Source organism: Sturnus vulgaris, unplaced genomic scaffold (assembly GCF_052056855.1).
Source record: "Sturnus vulgaris isolate bStuVul1 unplaced genomic scaffold, bStuVul1.hap1 Scaffold_194, whole genome shotgun sequence".
Classification (NCBI taxonomy): domain Eukaryota; kingdom Metazoa; phylum Chordata; class Aves; order Passeriformes; family Sturnidae; genus Sturnus; species Sturnus vulgaris.
Genome location: NW_028276164.1, coordinates 730,993 through 743,439, shown reverse-complemented (window position 1 = coordinate 743,439; position 12,447 = coordinate 730,993).

The window sequence follows — 12,447 nt, the reverse complement described above, 5'->3', positions numbered from 1 at the left end:
TTGGAACTGTGGGGCCATTGTGACACTGAGGGGACACATGGAACCGTGGGGCCATAGAGAAACTGCAGGACCTCCCAGATCCGTGGGGCCATTGTGACACTGGTGGGCACATGAAAGCCTGGGGCCATTGTGTCACTGAGGGGAAACATGGAATCCTGAGGCCACTGTCATACTCAGGAAACAAATGGAACCCTGAGGCCATTGTGACAGGAAGGGACACATGGAACCATTGGGCCATTGTGACATGGCAGGGTCTCTTGGAACCGTGGGACCATGGTGATAGTGAAGGGACACATGGAACCCTGGGTCATTGTAACACTAATGGGACACATGGAACTTTGGGGATATTGTAACTTTGAGGGGACAAATGGAATCGTGGGTCCATTGTGACACTGAGTGGACACATGGAACTGCGGACATTGTGATGCTGAGGGGACACATGGAACCATGGGACCATTGTGATATTCAGGGTACACATGGAACAGTGAGACATTGTGACACCTCAGGGCCCCTTGGAACTGTGGGACCATTATGACACTGAGAGGTCACATGGCACGCTGGCACTATTGTGCCACTGAGGGGACACATGGAACAACGGAGCAATTGTGACACTGCAGGGCCTCCTGGAACAGAATGGACATTGTGACATTGAGGGGACACGTGGGACTGTGGGGCCATTGTGACACTCAGGGGTCCCATGGAGCCGTGGGGCCATGGTGATACTCCAGTGTCCTGTGGAATCCAGAGGTCCCTGTGATTCTGTGGGGCCTCATGGAACTAAGGATCCATTGTGATCCCACATGGCCTTGTCGTTCTCTGCGACTTCATGGAACTGAGGGGACACTGTGACACTGTGGGGTCTCTTGAATCCAAGAATCCAATGTGACACTTTCGAGATTTGGGGAAAGAAAGTGACTCTGTGACACTTTGGGGTCTCATGGAATCCAGAGGCCCATATAGTTCTGCAAGACCTCATGGGACCAAGAATCCATTGTGACATTTTGGGACTTCAGGGAATGAAAGGGATTCTGTGACACTGTGGGGTCTCATGGAATCCAGAGGCCCCTATGGTTCTGTGGGGATTTTTGGAACCAAGGAGCCATTGTGATGCCTCAGGGCCTTATGGTGTCCACAGATCATTGTGACATTGTGGGGTCTCCTGGAACGAAGGATCCATTTTGACTTTACAGGGCCTCATGGAGCCAAGGGTGACAACATGAGACCTCACAACAGAAAGGGGGGACCCTCTGTGCTGGTTTTGCACATTTGACATTTTGTGAGGAGTGAAGAAGCCACCCCCGGAAATAATTTTTTTTTTTTGACAGGAGCTGCTAAGAGCTTCCTCTAAGTCTAACAAAATCTAATCAGTGATTAGTTTTGAGAGCTGACAACCTGTTAAACCACTGAAAAAGCTGTGCAGCCAGAGTGGCCACACTGTCCTGGCTGGGGCCCTTGAAAATCCTGGCACTTGAATTCTCCACTGTAAACAGCTCTGGCCACCACCAGCAGGGATCATATGATTATCTGCAGGCCTTGGAACAAGATATTATCTCTTTCACTGTACAGATGAGACTTGCAGACCTTCAATTCTCTCTCGAGTGAGAGAACAGGACAGAGTGAAGACACGTAGAGGAAGAACATGTGGACCCCAAGGTTAGAGAAGTAGAATTTAGGTCCCAGATGGGAGGGATTGAGGAGATGCCTCACTCTTGGGCTGAAATCCTCTTGTAAGTCTATGGGAAAGATAAAGTTGATATGTCAGACTCTATTTCCCTGTAACTTGTACAAAAGCACGTGGAGGATGAAGTGTTCAAATTGTAGATATGAGCAAAAGCATCCATGCTGAGCAAGCAGATATTGAAGTAGCTTGAACAGAGAGAGATGAGAGTGATGAAGAACCTTTACCCGAGGGAAGAAGAAGAGAACCTCTGTTCCCAGAGATGAAGATGATCTCAGAGACAGATGAAGAGAACCTTTGCTTCTGAACAGCTCATCCTTAAAAGTGTACCCCATTAGCCAAAGATTGAGCCCTCAAAAACAATTGTGGGGAAAGCTGTAGGTCAAGGGGAGGGACTTTTACAAAGTGATGAGATTTCCATTCTCCTGGGCAGCTGATGCACTGTGACTTTGAAGCCACGAGAGAATTGTCTCTTGTGGAGAAGTCTCCATAGCATGACAAGAGAGACTCCTCTCCCTAAGTGAACTGGAAAAAGACTATTTTAGAGGTGGTAAACTGGCTGAATTGTTCCTGCATGTTGTCAGTGTAAAGAAAAGAGGGTGTGGGGGAGGAGAAATGTTCTGAAGGTTTTATTCTGATTCTTATAATTCTTTTAGTTCTGTTAATAAAGTTCTTTCTTTATACCCTTTAAGATTGGAGCCTGCTTTGCCTTCCTCCTAATCCTATCTCACAGCAGGAAATGAGTAAATAATTCTAGAGGAAGATTTGGCCAGCACTAAACCTGTAGTAGCTAACAGCTGGCCTGGAGGCCTTACAGTTATAACTAATCCCAATTGTAATTTTATAATGTAAATAATTCTATAACTATTGTCATGATATAACTTGAGCAGTCTGGGCTGTTGGGGAGCAGGTCTAGGCCATCTGAGGTCGGTGGCCACCACGTGGCCCGAGAGCTCCTGCTGGCCCTGGAAAAAACCTCACCTGGATCTTGGCAGCGTAGAAATCCATCACGGAGCAGAGCAGGCAGCTGGGGCTGGGCTGGGAGCTCGAAGGCCACAGTGAGATGGACAAACTAGGGGACATTAGGAGACAGTGGGGACACACTGGGATCAGCTGGGGGGAAGTGGGAGGGATCTGAGTGAGCCTGGAGGGGCTGGAACAAGACCAGGGATTGGAAAGCAAGGGTTGGAATGAGGTTGGTTGTGATGGGAAGAGACTGGGAAGGCCTTGGTGAGTTCTGACAGGTCCTGGAAAGGAATGGGAGAGGGTTTGGGGATCCTGGAGCAGTGGAGAGGTAACTAGGAGGGAGTTATGGGATCCTGAGTGGAAATAGAGGGGCTTTGGTGGGTCCTGGGGAGGCTGGGAAGAGATTGGGAGGAGGTTACAGGGTGTCCTGGGTGGGCAGGAGTTGACTAGGAAGGTGCTTAGAGGGGCTGCGGAAGGTCTGGAGGGTCCTGACCCCTGTGGATCCCCAGAGATGCTGCCAGACACCGCCCGCAGCAAGGTGCTGATGGGGATCGGAGGCTCCGTGTTTGGCTTCGTCTTCCTGGTGCTCGGCTTCTACCTGTACAAGAACATGGGGTGGGGGGGTCCCGGGGGTCATGTCCCCCCTGCCCAATAAAGCTTCCCAATTAGACCCAGTTCCGTTTACTGGGGGGAGGGACTGGGAAAGGACTTGGGGGAACCCAGCGGGGGGATCGTGGCTGGGGGGGAGGGTGGGGTCCAGGTGGGGAACACTGGGTGCTGCGGGTCTGCCCGGCAACCGGTGAGTCATCACAGCTGCTCTGTCTCATTGGCTGAATCTTCTTCATCGCATTCTCTGATTGGCTGAGGACAGGCCCGGCAGTTGAGAGAAGGAACAGGAGAGATCCCGCCCCGAGCACCGGCACGGGAACAACAGAGCCAGCCTGGGCACAGCGAGGGAATTTATTACCAACCAAATCACAGCAACACGAGGAGAAGGGAAAGAAATCTCTCCAACCCCTTCCCTCCACCCAACAGGGATCACCGGGACCACGGATCACCAGGGTTCTGCCCAACGGGGGTCACAGGGGATCATCCAACACCGATCCTCCCATGGGGGATGGAGCTGGAGCAGAGCACGAAGCTCTTCCCACACTCGGGGCACTCACAGAGCTTCCCTTAGTGGTGACTCCGTTGGTATCGGGTCAAGTGAGAGCTCCTGGAGAAGCTCTTCCCACACTCAGGACACTCGTAGGGCCTCTCCCCAGTGTGGATGCGACGATGGTCAGTGAGATGGGAGTTGCGTTTGAATCCCTTCCCGCAGTCGGGGCAGCGGAAGGGCCTCTCCTCTGTGTGAATCCGCTCATGTTTGAGGCAATCGGAGCTGGTGTGAAACCTCTTTCCACACTTGGGACACTCGTAGGGCCTCTCCCCGGTGTGGATGCGCTGGTGATATCTCAGGTTGGTGCTCCACTGAAAGCTCTTCCCACATTCCAAGCAGGTGTAGGGCCGTTCCCCTGTGTGGACCACCTGGTGCTGGATCAGGCTGGAGCTGTAGTTGAAACCCTTCCCACATTCCCCACACTTGTAGGGCTTTTCCCCAGTGTGGATCTTCTGGTGCTGAGTCAGATGGGACCTGTAGCTGAAACCCTTCCCACATTCCAAGCACTCGTGGGGCTTCTCCCCTCCAGGAGGCTTCTCCACCAGCTCTGAGCTCTGCCTGGATCTCCGGCCGCCTTCCCGGCTCAGGGAGGGTCTTTCCTCCTCGCAGCTCCCTGGGCTGGGTTTGCAGCCCCTCCTCCTGAGGGATCTCTGGGGCTTTTCCTCCTCCTCCATCTACCCACGGCATGGGAATGACAAATCCTAGTTTGAGGGGAAAAAAAAAAAAAGAGCACCTTGGGCTGGGGGTTCCTCCTTCCAAAGTTCATCTCAGGAAGTCATTTGGCATCTTGTGTCTATAAGAACCTTGAAAACACCACGATTCAGCCCCAAAATTATCCAAACATCAAGACATAGATTAAACACTCCCCAAAAAGTTATTTCAGCCCAAATCCCTTCCAAAATATAAAGATTCAGCCCCTGCAAAAAACCAAAGCACCAACATTTAGCCCTATAAAGCTCACAAACACCAAGATTCACCCCTCTGAAAATCATGGATCATCCTTTTCAGTCACCTGCTGCATGCGGGGGGAGCAAGGCTCCTGGGGCTGGGGCAGAGGTAGCAGATACAGGGAGGAGTGGAACATTGTCCTGCTTCTCATTTCTGACCCTCCTGCGGTGTACCTACTCTTCCTCACACTCCCGCCCATTATTCTTCTTTCTCCTGCACAATCCCACCTGCTCCTCCCATGTGCAGTATTTGACGATTTTGTTCTTCAACCCTGCTTCTCCTTCCCTTCTCCTGCTGCCCCCAGGCCCAGCACCCACTGCCGGCTCCCTCTTCCCCCCAAACCCACAGCATCCCAGCGCAGGGGCAGCGATGGAGCTGGGGCAGCTCGGGCTGGGGCAGCGCTGGGCTCTCGGCCGCTCCCGCCCGCACTCGCTCCCCACTGCAGCCGCTGCCGCCACCACAGCGCGGGGGGGCCCGGCCTTGGCGCTCCCCCCCTCCCACCTCCCCAAATTCCCCTGCCGGGGGGCGCTGGGGCCCGGGCCGGGCGCAGGTGGCTCCAGGTGGGCAACGCTGGGAGCTGCGGCTCTGCCTGGACACTGCTGCGTCATCACCGCCGCGCGCTCTCATTGGCTCAGCGCTGCCCGAGGGGCGGGGCTGCACCAAGCCGGGACACCCTGCTCCAGGGGGGATGGCCCCAAAACGGGGGATCCCCATGCAAGGAACAACAGCAAAGGGTCTCTACAAACACATGCTGCGAATCCGCTTGGACACAGGGCCGGGGACGTGGACATAAGGAAGGGACAGCAGAAGCCACCAGGGTCAGAAAATGTTATTAATTGACCACACAGACTGCTGCTCAGCCAAGGTCCTGCTCAATTCAGGAACTCCCAGAAGAGAGACTTAACAGAGGTATGAATATCGTTAGCTATACAAAACTGGGGTGCATATTATGGGAGGAATGCAGTGGGAGCAATGGGAAGTCTGCACCTCTCAAGTACTTCACTTAGTTGGAAAACGGAGAGGGACATCCGGCCAGGAAAATTAGGATGAAAAGGAGGCTGTGTCCTCCAACAATTGCAGAGACCCCAAGGGAAATGGCCAGTGGCCTCTTCCTTTTTTTTATGAATGAAACTACTTTTACAGGAGTCCTCTGTCTTCTTTGTGCACAGAATCCTCTGGTGATGTGAATTTTTCCACACACCTTGGGGCTCAGCCAGAATTCCTTCCCCCGTCCAGGGCGGGGGCACTGAGTGGAGCTGAAGGTGCCTCACCCAGTTTGGGTGATCGGCTCCCTCGGGTGGCGGGGGCACCGGGCATGGATTGGGTACCCGAGAGTGACCAGGAGACAGACGAGTGACAGATCAGGGGGGCTGGGAAGAGTCGGCAGCCAGAGAGCCCTGAAAATCTCAGCAGGGACTACAGTGGGATCTTCGGGGACTAAACATGGCAGGGCACCCACGGAGGGTAGAAAGGGAAAGCCAGGAAGGAATCCCGGAAAAAGGGATGATGATCTCAAAATATCTCTGAAGGGTCCCTTGGGGGGCATGTTGAGGGAGTTTGCACATTCTCCCAGAGGTAATCAAGGACAGGGACACTCACGGGGGAAATCAGGGAAGTCCAAAAGAGATTCATACAACACGGGGATGGATGCTGTTGGTTTTCTGGGAAGGGGAGTGTGCAGGAATATGGTTCAGGCAAGAAGAAGCAGGAGCAATCTATGTGTGAAGAAAAAGGGTGATGGAAAAGAGGAGGAAGAGAAAAATACCGAGAATGGGGATGTTTTCCAGCGGGCTCTTATCCTCAGAAGTTGCCAGCTGCTGCAGATCCTTTGTATCCCCGGTTGCCAGGACAGGCACACAAGGAGGTCAGGATTGCAGGGGGTTTCTCTGTGCTGGGCAGCGGCAGGAGCGGGCGCAGAGGGGCGGCACCGGGAGCACGGGCTGGGGGCCTGTGGGGAGCTGCGGGACCGGGCCGGGGCTGTGGGGCAGCCGGGGCTCAGCGCCGGGCGCTGCCTGAGCCCAGCACCCCCCGGCAATTGCAGGCCCGGCAGTGGCCCCCGGCCCCCAGGAGGCTGCGGGAAGCCCCGGCCGCTGCTCTGGCATTCCTAGAGGTCAAATCAGGTAGAAAGAATGAATAGGGAAATAAAGAAACTCCTTTGGAAGCTGCTAATAGAATCCAAGATGCCATGGGTATCGCTTTTGCCATTGGCTTTGGCAAGAATAAGAGCCAGATCCAGGGCAGATATTCAATTATCTCCCTTGGAATTGATCTTTGCAATTCCTTACCCTGGGAATTCTCCACCTAGTGCGGGCTGGAGATAAGGGATGTATATTTCAAGCAGTCTGTGGCCAGAATCCTGTCTCTTGTGAAATCTCTGCCACAGGAAGCTGGGCTGGCACAGAGCCTGCCTTGGCACTTTGCTGTTCACAGCATCCACCCAGGACATCGGGTCCTGCCTAAGGAGTGCAAAGAAGCACCACTGGTGGCCAAGTGCCGTGGCCCATTCCAAGAGTCCCTGAGCACAGAAACAGCCGCCAGCACAGCTCAACACGGGGGGACCCCTCACCCTGGGCTCAGGGGCTCTCAAGCCCCGGAGATTTGGAATTCCCGGCTGCAGGAGCAGCATGGGAGGGCACCACTGACCCTGCACTGAAGGCAACGCAGCAGCAGCCAGGGCTCCACATCGGGCCAAGCCCCTGGGCCTGCCCACAGATCCTCTGCTGAAATCCTCTGCCTGGGCACCCTCCTTTGGCATCTCCACACACTGGGGCCAATCCTTGCTGCCACTGCTGGAGCTTCGCTGCTTTCTGTGCCTGCACTGCCACAGCTGCTGGGGAAGACAACGGCACAATTCCACTCTGCCCCTCAGTTACACTCACACACTGGGCTGACGGGGATTCCATGGTCGGAAAATATACCATGTTTAAAATTTTTAAAAATCTTATTTCTCTACTACTGCTTGATTTACCTTTGCCTTGGGGAAACGAATTTTAAAGGGATTGTTTGAGGGATACTCCACCACTCAACAGAGATGAGTTTAACATCTCAACAGACTGGGAATAGCCCAAATGATACCAACAAAGAGAACGACATTCAACAAAACATCAACGAAATACCAGCAAACATCAAGGAACACCCACCCCAGACACTGCCCCTGGCCCAGATGGAGACACCTGGTCTGGAAAAGGCTGAGAAAGAAATCCAGGAATGTGGACCTAATTAACATCAGAAGAGGAGAAATCTGAGTGCAATAGGAAACCAAACACTAAGAACTACACAACTTGGAAGTAATGAACATGAAACCAATGGAATTCTATGGGTTCAGACTGTAAAAAGTTAAGGGAAAATCTAGTAAAACTCACATGTCATGAAATGATTTTCTCTGCACACCCGGGCTATCTATGGCTGAAATTACTTCTGTTGCATATCCTGACCAGAATCAACTACTGCCTTAACTCTCTAACACTGAAGATATTGTTGGAGACATTTTTATTGTCCCTGCAGTTTCAGTGACAAGATTACACCGTGAGAAAAATTTTTCATAATAATCCTACTTTTATATTGTCAGTTAGGTTTGGGCCAGGGGTGTGACAAGCAATTTTTACTCTTAGCAGAAGAAGTAGAAAAAGCTTGATTGCACTGGAATATTTTTGTATATATTTGTGAGTGGCTCTTAATGATGGCAGAATTTCAGAATGGGTTTTTCTATGCTCACCTTTTGGATGCATTTTGCCAAACTACAAGAGGATTGATTGTGAGGGCTTAAACACATAAACAGTTAATACAAAATTGTTAACAAAAACAAGAAAAGAAAAAAAAGCAGACTATAGGGGTGCACGTGTGAATCACCTAAGGGCTGCTCTGGAAAAGAAGCATTGGATCCAGGCAGCCAGGAGAGGAGCTTTAGAAATGCAAATTAACACTGATAGGGCAATGTGTTCACAATGAACCAGGATCTTCATGCCCGGAGGAGGAATTTCGCAGATTCCCTCTGCCCCTCACTCCAAGCTCTGCCTGCTCGCACAGATGGAATTAGCATAGATAAAGGCAGAGCCCATAGTGAGGATATCTGACTGCAACAGAAATTGGTTAAGCTACAAAGGGAAACAGCAAACGCAGAATGTTGGGAAAACTTTACTAAAAAAGCGGGGGGAAATCATCCCTCTCCCCACTCCAACATGTGCTGCCACTGTCTAGGTTTTATAGGGTGTATTAGAGCACTGAGGTGTTTGTGCTAGTCCAGAGAAATCAGTTTGGAATCCAAACATTTGAGGATTTAATAAGATAAAAGTGGTCAATTGATGCAGCCATGGATGGAGGGAGCACCCCAAAAAGGGAAAAAGATGAACGGCCACCAGAGCCAATCCTACAACACCATGGACCAGCCCCTGTGATCCCTAACGAATTCATATCAGGACACAGAAAATCCATCCATAATTTGAGTGGCATAATTAGATTTAAAAGTGTCCTTGAAATAATAACCAACCAGACAGCTCCAGCTCCTGACCTTCCTGCCGACCAATCCACTGAAATAAGAAGGAGACATTTCACCATGGGATGGGATCAGATTATCTATTAAAAGAAGGAGGCGGAGTTTGTGGAAAATTAATTACTCAAATTGCTGTTAGCGACTAGATGATAACCGAAAAGTGGTGAAACAGATAACAAAGGAAATAAGAAAGTAGCTCATGTACCAGTCCAAACAGGGAAAGGATGGGAATGGGACACGTTTCCGTGGTTCCCTGGCAGACCACGGCTTAAACGAATGCTGCTCCTCCTCTGATGTGCTGCAGAAACTCTCAGCTTTTTACCATGCTCGACACCTTGCGCCAAAGAGGATGCAGGAAAAGAGATTGAATCTATGGAAATTAAAAGTTAGTAAAGGCAATTCTTGAGAAAATGAGAAAAGGAGGGATTGAAAGCAGTAAGATTAATATCGTAGTGGGGGTGCATATTAACGAGGACATGCAGTAGGCGGATCGGGAACTCTGAACCTTCCAAGTACCTCAGCCAGTGGGGAAAGGGAGAGGGAGATGCAGACGGGAAAATGAGGATAAAAGGGAGGCTGCGTTTTAGAGACCGCATGGCAAATGCCGCATGGCCTCTCTCTTTGTTCAGGAATAAAGTCACTTTTACAGGACTCCTCTGTCTCCTGCGGGCACACAAACCTCTGGCCACGGGAATTTTCCCGCACAGCCCCGGGCACAGGGCAGACACCTCTGTGCCACCCACAGCAACCGGGACGAGCCAGCGCTGCTCCGGCACCGGCTCCTGCCGAGGCCCCAGCGGGAAGGAGACCGCGGGCAGCCGCTCCCGCAGCGCCCTCAGCCCAGCGCCAACACGGGCCGGCACCGGCACAACCAACCCGCCAGAGCCCCCTGCCGCCCCCTCGGCCCGCAGCGAGCCCCGAGCCCCCGCACAACCGAGCGCGGCTCCCACCTGCGCTGGGGCCGCCTCCGAGCTCCGCCGCCGCCTCCCCGGGCTCCGGCCGCTGCCGCCGCTGCCGGGCCCGCACACACGCTGCCACAATGGCGCCTTTGCTGCTCTGCCCAATCAGCGCGCGACAACCAGGAGTGACATTGGCACAATCAACCAATGGCAGCGAGGGCCGGGCTCTGCACACGGCCCAGCCTCGGCCCGCGCTCTCAGGGCCCCCCGGGCTGTGGGAGGGCAAAGGCGGAGATGAGGAACAGCCCTGGAACGGGCCCGGGCCCGAGCCGCCATTGGCCTGGAAACACAAACAAAGTTCTCCGCAGCTCCCGGCACGCCTTTCCCAGCCCCGCGTGTTCGCTGGCTCCGGCTCAGCGGGAATCCCTGGAACCTCAGTTCTCCTACCCCCTAATTAGGAGCATCAGTGCATGGCTTTGATTTCCCGCACAAAAAGGAAAATCTGCTCCAAAGCCCTGTGGATGAGTGGGAGAGGGGAGAGATTTCTGGCAGAAAACTCCAAAAACTCGGAGCATGAGAAGTAAATGAAGACCCTTCAAACCAGCTTTCCACACGCCTCCCTCCTTCCAGCTGCACCTCCTACCTCGGCAGTGCAGGGTGGGAGAAACGACGCTCACTTTGTAAAATTATAAAGGTTTATTAAACCTTAGCAAAAAAAAATACACCAAAAGACTTAATTAGGAGAAAAATCAGCGCTGGTAGCACAGGACTAAAGCAGCAGACCCGGGTGTGATTTGGGGGCCCGGGGTGGTCCCCGAGCCGCCCCCGCCCCCCCCCGATCTCGGCCAACGGGTGCGAGCGGTGCGGCCCCGCTGCTGAGCACTGACCCCGCCCCGGGGGCCGCCGGGACCCCCCCCGGAAAAACCCGCACCTGCACCCCCCTTCAGTCCCTCCGACCTTCCCAGTCCTGGGGGAAAAGGGGGAAAGGGGAGGACCTGGGGCGGGATCACCCGGAGACCCCCGGGGTGAGGAGGGGGGGGGTTGGGCTCGCTCTGAGGGGGGCGGTTCCCGCGCGAGGATTTCGGGGGGGTTCGCTCGAGGAATTTTGGGGGTCCTCGTGCGACGGATCCTCGTGCAAAGGGCTCCACTCGTGCCACCGTCTCCTCATGTCACCCAGACCAGTTTGGGGAGCTTTTTCTGTCACCCAGAGGAATCTGGGGGCTCCTCGTGTCACTGAGAGCCCTGCGAGTGTCACCAAGAGCTCCTCGAGTGCCACCAGGAGGAACGGGGGGATTCCTCGTGTCACCGAGAGGCCTGCGAGTGACACCGAGAGCCCTGTGTCACCAAGAGCCCCTCAAGTGCCCCCAGCTCCTTGTGCCACCAGGAGCCCCTGGAGTGCCACCAGCTCCTCGTATCACCGAGAGCACCAAGAGCCCCTCGTGCCACCAGGACCTCGTGCCAGAGAATTTGGGCAGAGTGTCTGTGCCACCCGGAACCCCTGAGTGTCACCAGCCCCGTGCCAGGGTCCCCATTGTCACCGCGGTCTCTCTCTGTGTCACACACCAGACCCCCCCTCCGAGCACCAGGACCCCCGAATTTAACCGTCCTCGTGCACCGGGACCCCCTCAGGACCCTCGAGTTTCCTCTCTCCCCTCCTCGTGCACCGGCATCACCGGACCGCCCCCCCCCTTTCCCGAGGAATCGCCGGAGACCCCCTCCATCAATCACCGGGCACCGGCACCACCAGAGGACCTCCCCCATCAATCAGCACCGTCACCGTGCACCGGGACTCCCCCCACCCATCGAGCAGTGACACCCCCTCATCGTGCACCGGGACAGCCGGACACCCCCCCAAACATCGCCAGCCTCGGGCACCGAGATCACCGGAGACCCCTCCATGAGTCACCGGGACCCCCCCCGTCATGCACCAGGACCACCGGAGACCTCCCCAGGAATCACCGGACACCCCCTCACGAATCACCGGGCACCGGGACGCCCCCTCGGGCACCGGGACTGGAACCCCCCTCGTGTACCGACCACCCTCCGGTGCACAGGGCCCGGACCCCCCTTTGTGCCCCCCCTGCCCATCCCGGGGATTCCGCCCCTCCCCTTTGACTTCCCCCGGGAACAGGAGCGGGAATGGGGGGGGGGGGGGGGGGGCCGTGCGCTGGGGGGGCACCGGGGTGTCCCCAGCACCGGGGGGCGTCCCTTGGGGCTCGCTCCTTTCCCCCCTCTACTCCTCCGGTTATCACCAGGGACCCCCCCAATTTACCGGGGTTCCCCCTATTCACTGCCCCCCCCGTTCACC